General features: G+C 39.1%; 1 long non-coding RNA gene across 1 annotated transcript in view; it reads left to right on the top strand.

Annotated features, from left to right (window-relative positions):
• Window positions 1-20,014, top strand: part of LOC131050568 (uncharacterized) — a 56,719-nt gene extending 36,705 nt beyond the window's left edge. The window contains exon 2 of the long non-coding RNA XR_009371520.1: window positions 19,771-20,014. This is a non-coding gene — a long non-coding RNA (uncharacterized LOC131050568). The remainder of the gene's footprint in view (window positions 1-19,770) is intronic.
• The last annotated feature ends 276 nt before the right edge of the window (window positions 20,015-20,290 follow it).

A 20,290-nucleotide genomic window follows, 5' to 3' on the forward strand; every position in this document is an offset into this window, starting at 1 on the left:
ACCTCCTATTGTCAATGCTCTTGAGGGCACTCTTGTCTAGGTCAAAGCATTCAATTATGGCATCCCTTGAGATATCAATTAGAACATAACCACTGGCCATTCTGATAGTCATGCTCAGTGGATGATATTGCTTTGCAAGCTCTTTGCTCAAAAGGGGCTCTACAAACATATTCGGGACAACAAGCTTTCCCAAGTTCAGGTTCCAAGGGTCTGAGACTGGAATTGCTTTGTCTCGGTTCCCATAGAAATAGAAGAATATATCCCACCCTCTATCTGTGGTGTGAGCATCCTTGCAATTGGTGTTACGATCATTGGAGGTCGTTTTAAATGTCTCGTGCATGTTTGAGCCCTTGAACAATTCCAGTAGGTCCTGAAGCAGGCCTTTGCTTTCTCTCTTCTTTCTCTTTTCCATCTCCTCCAACTTTTCCTCTACTTCCTTGGATATCTCTTTAGGACTCTTGGCTGGGTTTGATGAAGATGGGGCTTCTGCTGGATGTTCTTATGGAGCAGGAGGTGGATTTTCTACAACAGGGGAAGGTTTCTCTGTGGCAGCTGCAAGTGTGGCCTTTTTGATAGGAGCCTTTCTCCTTTTAGGCTTGGGAACTTCCTCCTAGAGGTTTGAAGGTTCACCTTGAGGGTTTTCAACAACATGAGGGGTTTGAGCAGTTGATTTTGTAGATGATTTTTTAGGGGCATCCTTCCTTCTTTTAGGTGTTGGCTTCCTTGCTTTAGGAGGAGGGCTTGGCTCATTCGACCGCTCGCTGTCTGAAGAAATTACAATGACGTTCTTGGGAGCCCTCTTCCTTTTTGGCTTTGCAGGCTCTTTCTGAGGAGGTATATTTGATTCAGTGCTTGGAGAAGCGTGCAGGGTGGGAATTGCAGGGTTTGGCTCTACCGTTGGTTTGTCCGCAATTGCATGGACAGGTAGGACAACAAAGAGCGGGATCACATGTGTTATTTCAAGCTCAGCGGAGCTTGCTCTTGCTTCGGGAGTCTTTTCAGCAGTAGGGGTGGCGGAATCCTTAACAAGGGAAGCCATCTTATATCTAAAACTAGTTGGAGCTTCAAATTTTTTACTAAAAAGACCCTTCCTTCAACCTAGGGAAAAACTACACAATTTTCTTACAAAAACCCCCCACAGGCACTTGCAAATTTCCTACTGAAAATCATAGAGAGGTTTGAAAACTTTGACTTACAAGTTTTTTGCACATGTTTGATCACAATTCAAGCTTGGAAGATGCTCTAGGTCGCCTTTGGAAGCTTGAAAATTGCTCTAAGATCGCCTCTTGAATGCAGGGTGAACAATAATGCTTCGGATTTTACCTTTATTGCTTATAGAAGGGCTGCCATTACTTCATACGTGCATGCTTCGACAAGTTGGTGGCCCAAAATTCAAACTCCACCGTTGATCTTGAAACGGATGGCTAAGATCATGCTTTGACATCTTTGACCACTAACATGGCATTCCTAATTTAATTCTTCATCACCTTTGATATTACAATGATTTCTAAAGTTCTACTATTGATGACATTCTGCCGTCTTTCCATACAGTCAACTTCCTTGCGGGACAACAAGGTCATCCCATTCCTTTGTCATTTTCTATCTCAAAAGGTCTTCATTTGGTTAATCTTCATGCTGCGGGATAGCGGGAATTCACAAGGTCTTCATCCGGTTCATCCTCCTATCGCGCCTATTCATTAAAACTGGACCATTCTCTCTACTTCATTCCTGTCTTCTTTCCTACAGGGTGGCGGGGACCACTGTCTCCTCTGCTCTCGCTATCCCACAGCATACTTTTATGCTCCTTATATGGCCTGCGGGGTAAGACCACTCTCAATTCCGCAACCTATCCCACTATCCCGCATGAGGCATTTTGTAGTCTTCTGATCACTGCGGGGTAAGGATTTCCTCATCACATATTGCATCTCGCCATCCCGTTGTGCTTCCTATTGCTGACTCCTTGACGCTAAACGTCCTGTTTCATGGATTCCTTTTCCATCATGCAAGGTAGCAGGGACCAATAAATACTTCAATCCTGCTAGCCTGTGAGACAATTTCATTCCTGATTTACTGCTGCGGGGCAAAACTGTGCCTCAACTTAATGAACCCCCCGCTATCCTGTGCCATCTGAACAACTGCAAGATGAGGTCTACGGGGTAAGAGTTGAAAGTTGGAAACTATGACCCCGCTATCTCGCACTACCAGAGCGCACAAAGGCAATACTTAAGTAATCTTTTAAGCACGTGGCCACTAATGAAGGGTGAAGGCGCTGCAAGTTGTAGGAGTGCTAGGACATTCAATGCGAGGACTCATACCTTAGGATTATAATACGACATCTTTATGAAACCATCCAGCACATAAAAGGCAACCGACCGAACCAATTGAGACTAGGACATAGGGCCGGTAACCTGATGACATAAAACCCTCCTGTCGAGAACTTAAGGGCCTGCGACCTGCTGCAACCAGTAAACGACGAAATATAACAGAGCTGAGGGTTTTCTGAGGCAAGACTTAAACCCTCCCGTCCTGACTGCAAAACCCTAAACCTAGGGACTTTAAGAAACAAAAAGGGATACAAATGACAACAAAAATTGACACTCCCAATAGGCTGCGTGGCCTTCATTCCAATCTTCTAAAGACTAGAAAAGTGATAGCCATTTTGAGTGAAAAGTGCAAGCGAACAATTCAAACACCTACCCTACCCTTTCAGCTTTGTTTAGCATTATGTCAAACAACTTATGTGCTTTGTTTGTGGTTCAAAAACTTCTGTTTGGCACAACTTCTAGTTTTCACACCCTATGCAACAGTATTTTGCAAAGAGGATACCTATATCTCGCTGTTTGGAAGGAAAAACAAGATTTTTTCACAACTTAACAGCTCTATACATGTGTTTACAACCTGCATATGTGTGTGTTTTCCTTGCCTATAGGTGTTAAATTGAGACATATTTTCAATGTTTTCAATTTAAAACACAATAAAGTATATGCATCATTTGATCACACACAACAGAACAGTACATTCTGAAGGAAAATTTTGACAAAGGTATTCTTACAGAAAAAATGAGTCTGAAAATATCTTCTTGTTGCTTGAAAATGAAGTACAATATGTGTTTTCAGTACTCTAAGTAATAAAACTGAGTTACGGTGTTTGTTTTCCTTTCCTACTGCCTTGGAAAACTAGAAAGAACTAACTTTCAATCTAGCGTGGGCGTCTCTATATCTCATCCCCAGCATGGGAGAGAATCTAGGACTTAAAGAAGTAATGTTGGAAGGCCTAGTCAATCTATTTTGGGCACTGAAAACTGTCTTTATCTTCCTTTGAATGCTGGAGCTCATAGGTGGCGTAGGATATGAGGAATGTTGACTTTGACTTTCTTTAGGGTTGCTTGTTGGCTCCTATATCTTCTCTTTACTGTCATGAATTTATAAACTGCTTCATTACACCTTCTCAAACTGCTGTCCAACTCACTAAAACAGGTCTCAACTGCCCTCTCCACTGCCTCTTTATACCTTCTCAAACTGCTCAAAATTGCTTCCCCTACTTATAGCACATGTGATAAGAAATTTGAAGAGGGGTGAATGCTAGAAAGGGGCATACGAGATTTCTTAGAAGAATAGGTTGCCACTTGTCTGATTCATTTATGCTCTATTCATCCTCACATCCTTATCAAATGCCCCTTGCTATCATCAGTTTTTCTCTCTATCATGTTAGCGGTAAGTCTCTACTGTGAAGAGGGTTGTAGCATAAAGGTTTGAAACTTTTCTTGCCCCTTTTGCCACTGTCACTATTCTTCCTTAGCCTTTATACTTGTCACTTCTTGTGGTGACTATATTCTTCTATTCTTTTGCATTCCCTTCATGTTTCTTGAAAACCCTTTTCTCATCAAACAATGTCTCTGTATCACCATCTCCTTGCAACTTTTAACAGTATTAAATCTTCTCCCTTCACTGTCACTAAGGATTCTAGCTCAAATTTAGACAAAGGTCTTCCTGCCTTTCATAGCTTGAGATATTTTTTTCTTTCATGTCATCATGTTCGTTGGAACTTTCTCTTACTGTTTATTCTTTCAATGGCCTCTAGACTGTTTCCTTATTGCTTTTGGCTTCCTGCTGCATACCTTTTCGTTTGATAAACCCCTTTATAGAACCTTGTGCCTTCAATACTGTCACTCTCATGTCTTCTTTTTGGTCCTTCGGGGTATATGGTTGTCTACTATATATGCCTTTTGAGGGACTGTCATTAGCAAACACTATCCTCTGTTTGCTATCAAGTCTTCTAGCTGCTACACTTTTCTTGGCTCTCCAACAACAATGATTGTCTTGTACTAACAAGTCTACATTGTAACCTAACCTCTTCACTACTGTCCTTTAGGACTGCTTACTGTTCAATGTCAAGGTTTCTAACAGCAGACAGAGATTTGACCATTTTTAGAAGTTGATTGACAGTAAACTGGGTTTTCAATAGGAGGCTTTTCTTTCCAAATCAGCACCACTCTGCCCCCATGACAGACTAAGAACCCCATGCACATCAGAACTGTGATGAGGACTGAATGAGGGTTTTGAAGAACAAACCCTTGGTGTGGCAGCTTACTCTCATTGTCTATGACTCCACATACACTTAAGGACCAACCACTGTCCACTAATCATTTTAAGTGTATGAAATTTTAGTATATTTCATTCACTGTCTTGGTCAACCACAGTATTAACAATATCTCTTTGCTACTGGAATGCCCTTTACTAATCCCTGTGTCTCATCAGTTAACCCTCTTCCACAGCTCTATCTACCTCTGTACATTGGAGCTTGGTGACTCTGCATTTTGAAATTGTCACTGTCAATTTTCTTCATCACTTTTTAGGACCTTCTTTTGCGTTTGTTCATGCACTCCATGACTATCACAAAAGGTCTCTTAGAACCTGTCATGATGCCCTTAACCTCTGTGTAATATCCCCATCCCATTTATGAAACAAACAAGCAAAAAGAACCTTGCATGGTCCAGTGGCGTGGCATGCCAAGGATGTGTTCATTTTGATTAGTTAAATATATAGGGTTGATGCCAATGGAAGAAAGAAACGGATCAGTCCAAGACATAAGTCACACCTTATCACTGTCAATAAGGAGACAATACAGATCATGGTTTTCTGCATAATAAGTGACGAAGGAAGTAATTCAGTTCAACCCCAAATAGAGATTGTTTTCTATATTATCACTGCCAAAGAGGGGAACCACGATCTGCATTTTATTAATTAACTAATGACTAACTAGGTTGTAATGAAGAGGCACACATTAGTTAATTATTTCAAGGATGTGAAAGTGAGACAACTTCTCACATCATGCCCCATCATGGGGGTATTTAAAGGCAATCACACGTTCTTCAAAAGTGGGGAATATTTGATTCTTATATGCTTCTGTATATCTGCAGTGCTCATTCGAGCCAATTGTCAACCAAGTGCAAGGAGGGCCATAACCCATTCCATTGCAAGGTTAAAGGCACATGCATAAAGGAGGTTATTACTGGAACAGCGTCAAGGTTGCGTGATTACAAGAATATATCAGGAAAAGCAACAGAAATTCCAAGTTAGATCAAATTCACAACCAAGCTAATCATATGATCATAAAGATAGAACAGGGACAGCGATCTTACTTGATGAAGATCTGAGACTATACTTTATAAATCACAAAGAACTTAGATTCATTGCATATTTAATATTATATTGAATTAGAAGATTTTATCTTGCATTCCAAATCCATACAAATCTCACGGTTAAGTTCTCTAAGACTATAGCATTACATTGCAATAAATCCATTAGACCCTTTGATCAGAGCCCCGAAGTTCATAAGTATAATCAGTAGATTGTGAAGATAGAAGAAATATTAGAGGGGACATTACACTCTGCATATTCTAGTCTTTAAAATATTCCTGTGATTTTACTTGTTGCCTTTTCATAACCCATGCTGTCTCTATCACGGTCTTGTTGCAAAACTATTTGTGTTCTTAATCTTATCTCTGTCATTGTCTTGTTGCCATGAAAGGTCCGCATGGTAAAGTATGGACTATTATATTTACCTTTTTGGCACAACATTGTCTTCTCTGAATGCAACTCACATTGTCCTCCCTAAGGTTCATAATGGGAAAGGATCACCCCAGGAATAGTGTATACCCTCTCCTCCTTTCGCATCTTTGAAGCTTGTCTTTTATTCTTCACAACGTGCAACCCTGCTCTCTTGATGTCTCATACCTGCCCTTTTCACATTCAATACCACTATCTTTACTCCCATGGACTGTTGTCTTCTATGATTATGACCATGTTACATTGCCTTAAAGGTTTTCTCCTCTTACACCGTCCACTTTTGTTAGGGTTAACATATACCCTTAAGTTCTCTCTTTTCAAATTTCAGGACCTTATGACTGTCCAAGATTTGATGGCCTCCTACAATCACCCTTTTTGATTCCATTTTTCCTTCCATCTAGCCCTGTCTTCATCTTTATCACGTGCATGCATTATCAGTCAACCTTCAGATTTCACAAGATTGACTGTCCTCACTTGAAGTAGAAAGAATCTAAGCTGCCACAGATTGTTCACCATAGTGCAAGGTAATGCAGATAGAGCAATGACAAAAGCATGAAGAGCATTGCAGCAACAGCCAAAAAAGTTCTTTCCATTCAAGGGTTATTGGACATTAGGGAAACCTCATTCAGTCTCTGTACCGAACAAGCTCACTTCCTATTTCATTGTATAGATTCTTAGCAAAACACTCATCATGTCTTTCTTGAGACACTGAACTATATAATCCTTGCCTTTTGAGTCTCACAACGTCTATTGAACAAAGCTTATAGATGATTTTATTAATATAGTGATCCCACAAACCAATAGAATACTTCTTGTAGGTAAAATTACAATCCACTGTGTTGCCTTGAAATGAGTTTTGGTAACTCAGATTTGAAGGCTTCTTAATATCCCCTTTTACTGTCATCATCCACTATCTTCTATCCTCATTTTATATTTGCGTCTCATGAAAGAGGTCTATAACAGTCACATGAAGGCTATGAAATATCCATTGTTTCGTTCAAGATTCTAAGCTATATGACTCCATGACTATGAGAGAGTGCTTCACATTTGTATGCTTGGAAACTTGACAAACATTAAAGCTCATGAACCGACCAATCTTCTAAACTTCTTTTCATGTTCATCATGGAGAAGTTTCTACATATAACTACCTACAACAGTGTATTAAAAGCTCAAAATCAGAAAACAACTCTCACCCACATTGCATTGTTGAACACATGATGCCACTGAGAGGCGGGGGGGGGTGGGGGGTGAATCAGTGATTTCTAAATTCGTAATCCTTTCACCTCCAAGAGAGATTACCGGTTACCTACCTAAGGACCAAGCAAACCTATGTAATGTCCCCTACCTGATCTATTTCAATATATTAAAATTGATTGATATTCTTCAATTAGTTATTAACGGGTGCTTATCTATTTTCTTCATTAGATGATTAATATCATTATTAATATAGATATTAGACCCTGCTACTACTTCAGTTTTAAGGTAGAAAGGTTTACGTATGTTACCAAAGCGCTTAGAGACCAACTACAATAGGCTCCCTCAAAGTTTACAGATCCAAGCCCTTACCTATCTTGGGTCTATACCCTCAAGGCTTATGGGTCACTGATCCCCACCCTATCTTGGGACTTAACCTATTGCTTGGATTTAGACTGCCCCTCTTTGGAACATCTCATCCCCGTCTTCTTAAATACTGACAGTACTAACATGATTTAGACTATAAGTACACTAACTTCTCATGTATCATGAATATATATGATATTAAGTATGATTGTCATACATATTGCAGTTTATAACAATATTATTAGTAGATTCTGCATAACAACTTTATCAGGCTTCATATACTAAGCATAAGTATTAAGCACATCCCCATGCATACCACCAAGAACAAGGATGTTACTTCTTGTAACTTGATAACAATTCTGATCTGATTTGATCAATGGTGCTGTCACTAGATGCTTTTGATTCCTTACCTTTATATCTCTCAATTTGAGGGAGAGGTCACACCTCTTCATCATGTATGCCCTTTGGCAAGAGACATACCCTTTCACCATTAGCAACCTTTGAAAGAGTGCAACTCTTCATTATTTCTACCCTTTGAAAGGGACACAGCCTTTCGTAATCAGATCTGCACTTCTCATTTCCAAATTATTCCCCCTCTCAAATTAGGTTCTCTTCTCCCTTTTATATCTCATTGTTGAGGGAGTCACAACTTTTCCTTTCATGTCTTTTGACTTTTCATTAACTTAATTAATTTTAATTAATCATTTTTAATTATATTATTTTATATTTTAATGTTTTAATTTTATTATTATCATTTATTATTAAATTCTATTTCAAAGTGGGGGCATTACAGTCCACCCCTCCCAAATTTGCTTGTCCTCAAGCAATGTCAATTTTAACTTTCTCAAACTAAGTCATGTACCAATATGAATCAAAACACGGAGCATACACATGGATAAATGCAAACACAAAGCATACACGTGAATACACGTATTGTCAGATTTCTTCTTATTGACTAGAATGATTCAATGATTCATCTTTACCCTACAGGATGGCAGGATCATAGCTCTGATACCATTTGTAATGTCCCCTACCTGATCTATTTCAATATATTAAAATTGATTGATATTCTTCAATTAGTTATTAACGGGTGCTTATCTATTTTCTTCATTAGATGATTAATATCATTATTAATATAGATATTAGACCCTGCTACTACTTCAGTTTTAAGGTAGAAAGGTTTACGTATGTTACCAAAGCACTTAGAGACCAACTACAATAGGCTCCCTCAAAGTTTACAGATCCAAGCCCTTACCTATCTTGGGTCTATACCCTCAAGGCTTATGGGTCACTAATCCCCACCCTATCTTGGGACTTAACCTATTGCTTGGATTTAGACTGCCCCTCTTTGGAACATCTCATCCCCGTCTTCTTAAATACTGACAGTATTAACATGATTTAGACTATAAGCACACTAACTTCTCATGTATTATGAATATATATGATATTAAGTATGATTGTCATACATATTGCAGTTTATAACAATATTATTAGTAGATTCTGCATAACAACTTTATCAGGCTTCATATACTAAGCATAAGTATTAAGCACATCCCATGCATACCACCAAGAACAAGGATGTTACTTCTTGTAACTTGATAACAATTCTGATCTGATTTGATCAATTGTGCTGTCACTAGATGCTTTTGATTCCTTACCTTTATATCTCTCAATTTGAGGGAGAGGTCACACCTCTTCATCATGTATGCCCTTTGGCAAGAGACATACCCTTTCACCATTAGCACCCTTTGAAAGAGTGCAACTCTTCATTATTTCTACCCTTTGAAAGGGACACAACCTTTCGTAATCAAATCTGCACTTCTCATTTCCAAATTATTCCCCCTCTCAAATTAGGTTCTCTTCTCCCTTTTATATCTCATTGTTGAGGGAGTCACAACTTTTCCTTTCATGTCTTTTGACTTTTCATTAACTTAATTAATTTTTAATTAATCATTTTTAATTATATTATTTTATATTTTAATGTAATTTTTAATGTTTTAATTTTATTATTATCATTTATTATTAAATTCTATTTCAAAGTGGGGGCATTACAACCTACTGGTCTGAAGAAGCTAGACAACACAAATCAACCACACAAAGGGCACATTACATAACACCGGTATATACGAGGAAAACCCAAGATGGGAAAAACCTTGGTGAGAAGTGTTGTTGGAATCTACTGCTCCAATCCAGCCTCACAATGAAAACCTTCGGTTACAACATTTAGGGAACCAACCCAAGGAGTACCACTCCTGCTTTAGGGCACCAACCTCTGATTTTAGGGCACCAACCCTTGCACCGAGCTCCAACTCAGTGATCTACAATAAACATATTTCAAATACAAAAGTTAATACTCGGTTACAAATGTGTTCTCTAACCTCTGCAATCTTTCTTCTGCTTCTACTCTTCTCAACCGGTCTTCCTCTGCTCTGCTCTTTACCGGTTCTCTTCTCACTCAGATCCTCCTCTCCTTCACTCTCTGCTGCAACCTTACTGATTCAGCGTCCACCTCTTCTCTGTTGGTACTTTGTTTTGTCTGATGCACTGCTGCTTGCTACCACCGGTACTCTTTACTTTAATCTTTGTCGATCTTCTCCTTACCAGTCAAGCTCTGCTCGGATCTTGCCTTGTTGGATCTTCACCGACACTCCCACTACACTGCAACACCTTCTCTGCTTTTCTGCAAGTTCTAGCACCACAGGTTTACACCATTGCAACTGTCTTTGCAGTTTACTAATCACGCTAACCTTGTCGGTTAAGCCTCTGCTAAACCCTCTCACGGGTTGCACCTCCAACTCTCAGTCTCTATGTTCCTCAATGAAGTCTCTGACTAATTGGCTCTCTGCTGCTATTTCACACTGCACTCTTCAACATCCAACACCTAATCTTCTGGCAGCATCAATCATCTTTGATCTTTAGTCGGCATATATATATATACTTGAGTTTTCCCTCCATGACCGATATTCAAATCTCTGGCACGCTAGGGTTTCTTCACCAATCGCGAGGCATATCAGGTCTGATCTGATCTCGTTTTGCACGAAGATAGGCAACTTGCAAGAAATCAGACATCATCTACCATATCTTCATCCTTCCAAGGCACGTTTGAGTCAGTCGGCGGGGCACAAGATCAATCACCATAAATGGTTCTGCAGATTGCATCACCAATCCCATTCTGCACCTGGACACTGCATCGATCGATGCATCCCATCGATCACCTCTGTTCAACCTTCCTCGAGCCGCACACCTCTGCAACGCCTCCCATGATTTTCGTAGTCAATAATAAATGTCGACCAAATACCAACAACCTCACTGACACGACACTTCACCGACCTCTGCAAGCTTGCCACTTCAACTCCACGTGGCATCCTTGTCAATATCCATCTCAGCTTGGACCTCTGTGTCGGTTTAGACAGGATCATTGATCAAACACTCAACCGGTGCACACCTACCAGACATCTAACCCTACCAGTTCTCTAACTCTGCTAGTATGGCTTCCCTTACCGGTTAGCCTTCGTGCCTTCTACTTCCTTGTGCTGGTGGATCTTGTTAGCCCGAACATCAACCATGCCGGTCCTCATCAGCAATCTAGGATGACTCATCATGTGCATCTTCATCAAACTGAGAGCACTTCACTTTGGTCTCTTCGTCCACTTGGTTGTATGCTGGTATCCTCCTTATTTACCAATTGGCATGTTTCTGCCTTCATACTGGTAATGTGCATGATATCTTCATGTTGTCCATCTCCAACTATTATGCATCTGTGGCAATGCCACTTTCCATCTGCATACCAGTAACTCCATGTGTGCAACTACAGATTGCATCACCAATCCCATTCTGCACCTAGACACTCTGCATCAATCGATGCATCCCATCGATCACCTCTGTTCAACCTTCCTTGAGCCGCACACCTCTATTACGCCTCCCATGATTTTCCCCATCAATAATAAATGTCAACCAAATACCAACAACCTCACCGACACGACACTTCACTGACCTCTGCAAGCTTGCCACTTCAACTCCACTTGGCATCCCTTTCGGTATCCATCGCAGCTTGGACCTCTATGTCGGTTCAGACAGGATCACCGACCAAACACTCAACCGGTGCACACCCACCAAACATCTAACCCTACCGGTTCTCTAACCCTGCTAGTACGTCTTCCCTTACTGGTTAACCTTCTTGCCTTCTCCTTCCTTGTGCCGGTGGATCTTGTCAGCCCGGACATCAACCATGCCAGTCCTCATCAACAATCTAGGATGACTCATCATGTGCATCTTCTTTAGACTGAGAGCACTTCACTTTTGTCTCTCCGTCCACTTGGCTGTATGCCGATATCCTCCTTGTTTACCAATTGCAATGTTTCTGCCTTCATACCGGTAATGTGCATGATATCTTCATATTGTCCATCTCCAATTATTATGCATATGTGGCAACGCCACTTTCCATCTACATACCGGTAACTCCATGTGTGTAACTGCAGAGCCTCATCTTCATTTGACTGCTTCTCTTCTCAACCAGTTTGCCAAGGAGGCAAACACACCATCTTAACTCTTCCTTCTCTGCCTTGGTGGCACATCATGTCATCACATGCTGATCCGGTGCACATATCTGATCTCAAACTCTAGAGGCTTCCTCATCTTCCACTTTGGTCATCCGGTCTATGCATCCAATCACTTGCCTTGGCTTACTCTAGTTGTCTTATCTCGAGGAGTCATGATGTATGCCATGTATGCTATGGGATAATCAAGGTATTACCACTTAACGGTGGGGAGGGATCTATGTCACCTGCTGTTATTAATGTGACATCCTTGAGGTGTAGATGCATCTTCAACTTGACATATGTCCTGGTAGCTTTCCCATATGCCATCCTTGCTTACTAAAGCAACACATTCTCTGTCAATCTTCTCTTCTTCCGGTGGGAGTTTTGTTGTATAACATCCAACTCTTATCGGTGACCTGCACATGCTTCACCTCCAGTGTTGATGTGATTCTTGTAACATTTTGCCTCATCATCACAATGAACATCCCAGCGTGATGCTCTCTTACCGGGCACATGCTTACTGGTTGGCAGCCACTCAATACGAACACATTGCTTACCGGTCATCATACCATACCGGTCTCTAGTGCATGTCTTCAACACATGCCAACACTGACTTGTGTACCGGTGACCTGCAATACTTGGCTGACATCAATGTCACCAATACACTTCAATCTCCCACACCGGTCATGATATACCGGTTGACATCAATGACAACACAATGCCAACAATCTCCCCCTTGTCATTGATGTCAACACACATGTAGTATTTGGTATACTACAGATCCTTTCTCCCCCTTTGACAACAATGGGAAAGGGTCTTGACAACCGGTATACTGCAAGCTCTCTCTTCCCCCTTTTTACCACTATGCTTTGCAATCTCTCAACTAGCAGCACTTGAGCCGGGGAACAAACACCAATTAGTTTGACATATTCTCCCCCTGTGCAGGTAACTAACATCTCCCTATATATTGGTCCACGGTGCAGCAACAAAGACACTTGATTTCCTCCTGTGTCAAGTGTATCAGGTACCAATCATAAGATATGACTGTGAACTCCCCCTGAATCACAGCCCTCTGGTCCTCATTTTTGTCAAGTCCTAAACTGGTACCCCAAACTGCACTTTGTACCGGTGGAAGTGAGCATTTATACATGTTGATGGTCTTTCACTTCCATGACATCCATCCCATGTTTGTGACATAAACATACTTGACCACAATGCCAAGTCACATTGACTCCATGTCAACACTCACAACGGTTGACATCATGATGTTTCATACACATGGGATTGGCTACTAGTCCAACACACTGCCATTTTATTACAACTTTTGATATCATCAGAGACAAATTCATCTGTCTAGGCCACTGTAGTATCCCAGTTATTTTTTTTTGTTTTTAGGCCAATAATAATCATCCACAAATAGATAACCCGTTAAGGTTAGAAAGCATAAACTGAAAACTTGTTGAAAAATGCAACCCTTCAACTTTCTGATCACCAAGTGCCCAATGTGGGAAGGTGGGAGCATACAGTGAATAGGGGATCGTTAGATCTCAAATCTGTTGAAAGATGAAGTGGAATACAATACTGGGTGGCAAGCCAGCCCCTTCTGCTTATCCAGCGGGAATGCAAGAAACTTGGCGGTGAACCAACCAAGAGAAACACACAAAGACACAAATCACTCGACCGCGATATTTCAATAGGAGGACTGAAATTACAAACAAACTCAACTCAACCGCTTATGCAACGGGAGGACCATTACAATCAATCATCACTCGACTGCTTATACAGCAGGAGGACTGAATTACAATTCAATTGAAATAGCCGGCAAGCCAGCCTCTTCCACTTTTCAACGAGATGAGAGTTACAAGCCATAATTGGTTAGTGGTACTACTACTTAACCTTACAATAATCAAGATAGTGAGAGAAGAAGAGTAATGTTGAACATCCAAATAATAAGCATGAAATTTCTGCTAACATCAAAATCTACAGCCTGGAAATGCAAAACCAGCAGCCTATGGATTCACTAAAATGCTCATAACTGTTTCATTACTCACCCAACTCACCTAAAATCAGTTCTAAACTAACGCTACACCAGCCACAATGAAAACAAACCCAAAGGAAGCTATCAAAACACCCATATTTATTTTGCACGCTTCCCAATGCACTCACTAAACCCAATGCCTAATCTGGGAAGTTCAATTTTCATTATAAAATTCCACACTCAACATAATATGCTAAAAACTTACAAGATGCATCGCTAGTGGTAGGAAAGATGGATGAGCTGGTACCAAGAATGATGGATCGCCTTGCCAAGAGGTATGGGCAAAATGCACTTTCAGCAGTTCCGCGACCAGCAACCAGAAAAAACTCCAATCCCACACAAAACACTCCACAATCTGCAACTCACTCACCAACAACACTGGAAATACATGGACATAGCTAGGTACTATCTTGCAAGTACAAAACTGAGACTTAGCTAGGAAGCCACACTTCGAAGCTCAGATTTTCAATCGCCCATTCGGCAACATAACGATGCAAATTCATATGATAACAAAAAGGGAGCCCAAAGCTCTTATTTATAACCTCCGACACCACCAAATCCAAATGCAAATGCTCACAAATGTGCCCAAATCCACTTTTTCCATTTGTATTTCATTTACCAAGTGGACCCAAGGATGGTGTCCAAGCCATAAGCATAAAATTACGATTTTGACTTAGCAAAATATTTTTGGTGAATGAAATAATATCTCCCAATATAAAATGGCACCTATTTCTAGACATAATAAATCGCCTAGCACTTAGGAGACATTATGTGCAATTTCCATAGTCATTAATCAGTAGCAAAAATAATGAAATTAATTAAATATTAAACCTTAGGATAAGGAAATAATATTTAATTATATCACTTATGACTCCAATACTGATTATTGCCAAAACTAGGATGAAGCTGAGCCAGGAAGACCACTGAATTGTTGCAGGATCAGGACCCCGTCCACTGCCAAAAAAAGAAATACGACATAATGCCACTTACTAAAAATAGGAAGTCATGAACTATGTTGGTTGAAAATTTTGTACACTTGGGGAAATATACAAAATTGTGGTTTCAACCACAGTGTGTGAGTAAAACTCTCCTAATTAAAGGAAGGCTCCCCCTATCTAACTACAACTTTAAAAATAAAATATGATGGACAGCAATCTTTCTTCTTCTTTCAAGAAAGACATATCCTTTTCTCTTCACAGAAAATGAGAGCGATTTGATATAAATAACAGTAACCACTTTCAAAATGAAATGAGAGAAAGGAAATGAAGTTTCCTGAAAGCGCAAAGACTTTCGTCACTTCCTTCGGGACGGGACAACAATATCAAGCTCAAAGACTTGATTGTGTGAAGTCCTATCTACGCTTTTCTATACTAATGCTATAAAGAACAAATTATAACAGCTCAAAGACTGGGATATCTTATTCTTTTCTACTTAAAACCATGGGAAGTAGTGATAGCTCAAAGACTTACAATTATTTCTCACAAAATCTACTCCTAAATTCTCCCTAGAACAAGTGAAAGCACAAAGACTTGCAGCTTTTCTCAACAAAATATTTATTTTAATCTATATTAACCTCAACTATTTGCAACACAAAGACTGCAAATCAGATGTGATTAAGCTCTTGTTATCAATAAAGCCTTGCACTCTCTGCTAAAGCTGTGAACTTCAGCTGCCTATTGAAACATGGGAACACTTCGAGGTTGTGGGTAACCTAAAGACTGAAGTGGACCTCCAGAGTAAGCTAGTTCTTTTCAAATTCTTCACCTAAACTAACAATTTCTTCAAGGAAAAGAGTGAGGAGGAGAACATATGAAACTAAAATCTAAACCTAAGGTGATTGCACCAGATGATATGTTGAAATTCAACTAAGCAAAAGATACACAGTATAACAGTGATAATGAAGCTCTTTTACACTAACCAACAACCCATAATCTTTGCATCAATACTTCATAAGAAGGCTGGATAATCACAATCCTAAGAGGAAAAACTCCTTCTTTCACAACCTAAGACTGATAATTACTGAAAAACACAGCTTATGACCTGCAAGAGTATATGTATTTCTGTATAAGGCATCAACAGAAAGTGCAATTTTAAGGGAGGCAAAAGCCAACCACAAAGAACTGCCTAACACTAAAGACACAATAACAGAAAAAATGAGTAGAGAGGTAAGTCAAGCTATTATCCCTGCCAAAAAGGTATCACCAAGCTTTATTATTCCTGAAAATGTGTTACAAAAACATTCCTTCTTGCAGAGAGAACTCAGAAATTACAGTCTGCTAAAAAGATGAATGAAGAAGAACCCTTACAAAAAAGAAGGAAGGAAGTATATATGCCTTCTAAAAAGAAGATAATGAATAATAAATTCCACCTCCTCCTGGGCGAGCAGAACCAAAAAAACCAGTTTTCAAGCCTTCAAACAGGTCTGAAAGGGAACACACTTGAACCAAAGTCAAGCCAACCCATACTGCAACCATAAAAGCCATTAAATGCATCATAAATGGTCCTAAAATATCTCCTGACAGGCCTGCAAGCCTTCATTAATTGCAAAAATATCTCTTTGACCTCTTAAAAAAAATAAAAATACATCTCATAAAGTGACTTTTTTAAATTTATTATTTAATTAAATATATATATATATATATTTTTTTTATATTTTAAAGGCAAAATGCTAATAAATGAAATAATGATAAAAATATTAACAAAGTGATCAATTTCACTTTAATAACATTTTATTATTATTTTATTTATTATTATTTTGATTTTAATTATAAACATAAAGTAAAATAAATTATTTAATTAATATAATAAAATTTTAGAAAATCACTTTAATTAAAATGTATTGAATTTTAATTATGCTTATATAGAAGTCTTTATAAAAGACATACTTATTAAGTGATTCATTAATATCACTTATGAAATAAAATATTAAGTGATATTAATGAATCACTTAATAAGTATTAACAATATAAATACTAATATTCCTATCAATCCCTTGGCAAAATTACGAGGAAAAAGCATGAAGGGAAATGAAATATTAGCAAGACAAAAATGTCTTAACCTTGCGATACATATTTAGGGAGAAAGTAAACCCTAAGAGCTTATTTCATCCTTGACTTTGGCATTTGATAAAAATTTATTCCTTTGCTATCGCTAGAAACCTCTGCAGTGCATCGCGAACTAGGGTCTGGAGGAGCTGCCACGATTTGCAGGGCTTTCTTGAGAAAATGAAGGGCGTTTGTAATGTGATGTTGCATATTTGGCAAGGCTGGGCATGATTTTGTTGATGCCGATAGTCGTAACTGCGAATTTCTTCGCAAACCCTTGGCACTTGACACTTCATTTTCAGCTGTGGCGTGACTTTGCTAGCTGGGCGCTACTTTTTGAGTGCTGGGTGCCGCCATGAAGGTTATCCATTTTTACTGTAGCATGATTTTTCCCTGGCCGCCATGGGTTTTTTTGGAAATATTGCAGGTATCTTCTGCCATTAATGACTGCTTTAGGCGACTTTCTGTTTCTATTTTCGATTATGCTATGAACAAAATTCGATCCTTTGCATTTTACGTGGAAAATAACTGCTGTTGGTTTCTCTTCTCTGGTTCGAAATCTGGAAATGGTAATGGTCCTTTACCACATGTAGGCTGCTTCAGATGTATATTTTCGAGGCATTTCATTTTGATCTTTTCTGGCATATAGCAATAAACGTGGGTAAAACTGTTGATTTCTTTTCCCTGGCATTTGACCTTCCACATTCGCAAATTAAACCCATCCTCTAGCTTATCAGGCCTTTACACTGCTTCTTGCACAAAATAAAAATGATGGCTAACCTTGAATTTGACAAATGATCTGCTGGAAGTTTGACAAAATGTTTTCTCGAATCTTGTAAAATCTGTGCCATACACATGCCCCTAACCTTGTAAATCCTAGCTATTTGAATAGCAGATACTGCTGTGGCATTATTGTTGCATTTTCTTGTTGTGGCTGAAGTTGCTTAATGAATCTTGAATAATGGCAAATCTACATGTTTTTTTGCTATAAAAAGACTAAACTGGGACAGCCACCCACCATGGCCTCTTCATGCTGTTAAAAGACCCTCTGTGACTATTGTGGCTACTTTAATAGTGGTCACTGTCATGCTCCACGTGACCTGCAGTCTTCCTCTTTTAAATACACAAACTCATATTAGCAAGATATGACATTACATGCTTAAAACAATAATATCCTCTCTTTCGTTACAAAGCCGCAACATACTATCTTTTGTAAAAAACACTGTGATTAACTGCTGCTAATGAAGCTGCTCTATTTTTGCTTCTGTGACATGAGGGGTTTACTATTATTGGGCTGCTACATGACTGCTATAACAGTCCTATATGACTGCAGTTAATCTTTTCCTCTTTGGCTGCACCGTGCCTCTGTCTTTTTATTATAACTGCTTTCCTTGGGATAGATGCCGTTGTTGAACATAGCACCATTAATAAGATAAATTATACTATTTTGTATCCTTGACTAACATCAAACAATTTCTCCTTGATTCTTCAATGAGGATGGTCTCTGAGATGACACATTGGGCTGTTATCTCTGTCCTTTTATAATATCACTATCGCAAAACCTGTGACTGACTTTATACCTTGTCATGAATGTGATAATCTTATCATGGCATATGCTGGGATTTGCCTTATTGCAATCTCGACTATACTGAGACTTGAGTGTGATTGAAAAGTCCCAACACACCTTTGAATGAAAATGCCTCCTTAATGCTTCAAAACTGCACCTATGACTGCATTCTACATGTTATTATGACTACATCTTATTTTAAAAGGCTGCTGCTGCTACCCTTTGATTGCACTGCACCCTCTTTATCTTGCTGCTGCTTGACTTATGATAGAGGATAGTTGTAGAAAGGTTGTCCTCCTGTTATTTGTCATGGTATTCATGCATAGACTGCCAAAATGCCTTATCATTGTATTAGCTTTTGATACTTACTATCAATTTTCTTAACTGTCAGCTTGGAGAACTTCTAAACCGCTGTCTTTTGAAAACTTCTAAAAGATCTATGCGTTGCTACCTCATATGTTGTATTATCTTTTGTAGTGCAATCTTCTATAATTCTCCTGTACGATGGTCTCCGTGAATGAGTACCCCTCGCTTATGACAGTATGCTGGTGCTGACATTTGGGACTCTCATGTTCTTATCAACCTAATGCCATAAATGACATGTACTCCTTTATTGTGTCCACCGTAGGAGACGGGTAAGGATTGTTTCACTGATGTAATAATAATTTGTCCCTAATGTCATACATGTTGAGCTCAACCCTCGTGGGAGCCCATTTTTTCCACATGCAAATATTTAATTGAAGTAATCAACGATAAAACTTTACCTGTATCTGCACATTGGACAAATTGTTAGACAAAAACAATGAATTTTCAGATATGTTTCCTGCTGTTTCTAATACGTACAATGATTTGACTGGTATAATGCATTGTAGGAGTGGATTGTGCATGCATTGATGATATATATGCAAGGATATGGTATCCGGAGCTCTAATGCAATTCTCTTATCTTCTTCCAGACACTTGGAGCAGCAGGGGAACTCTACAAAGGAGCTGGATATGAAGCTACTCAACCACGGGGGGTTTGTCATTATGAGGCAATGACGGATCCCTTATCTTTGTTTATATTTTATTTTTTACATGCATCATTTTCTTGTATAATGCATTATAGGTAGTCATTCCCACGGCTTGTGTGGGAGCATCTCATTTAACATTTATGAATAAAGAGAAATGCTTTTTCAAATATGCAATGTTGTATGGTTCTTGATTGGTTGTGAACACTTGCATTTACTTGGAAATCTTTTAACATTCTATAGTATCTCTTGGCAAAACACAAACAACGAACATGTTCCCTTAAAACTATAAAACTTGACCAGCTCCACCTGATTGAGCTGGAGAATGAAAATGGGTAACAACTCTTTAAGAAACACTTGCAAGAAAGATAATATAGAACACAAACTCAAGTATGTAGCACAAAGACTCAAAGCTTGAGCAATTTTCTTCTATTCCTTTCAATTCTTAAATTTACACATGAAAGCT

This window comes from Cryptomeria japonica, chromosome 2 (genome assembly GCF_030272615.1).
Source record: "Cryptomeria japonica chromosome 2, Sugi_1.0, whole genome shotgun sequence".
Taxonomy (NCBI): Eukaryota; Viridiplantae; Streptophyta; class Pinopsida; order Cupressales; family Cupressaceae; genus Cryptomeria; species Cryptomeria japonica.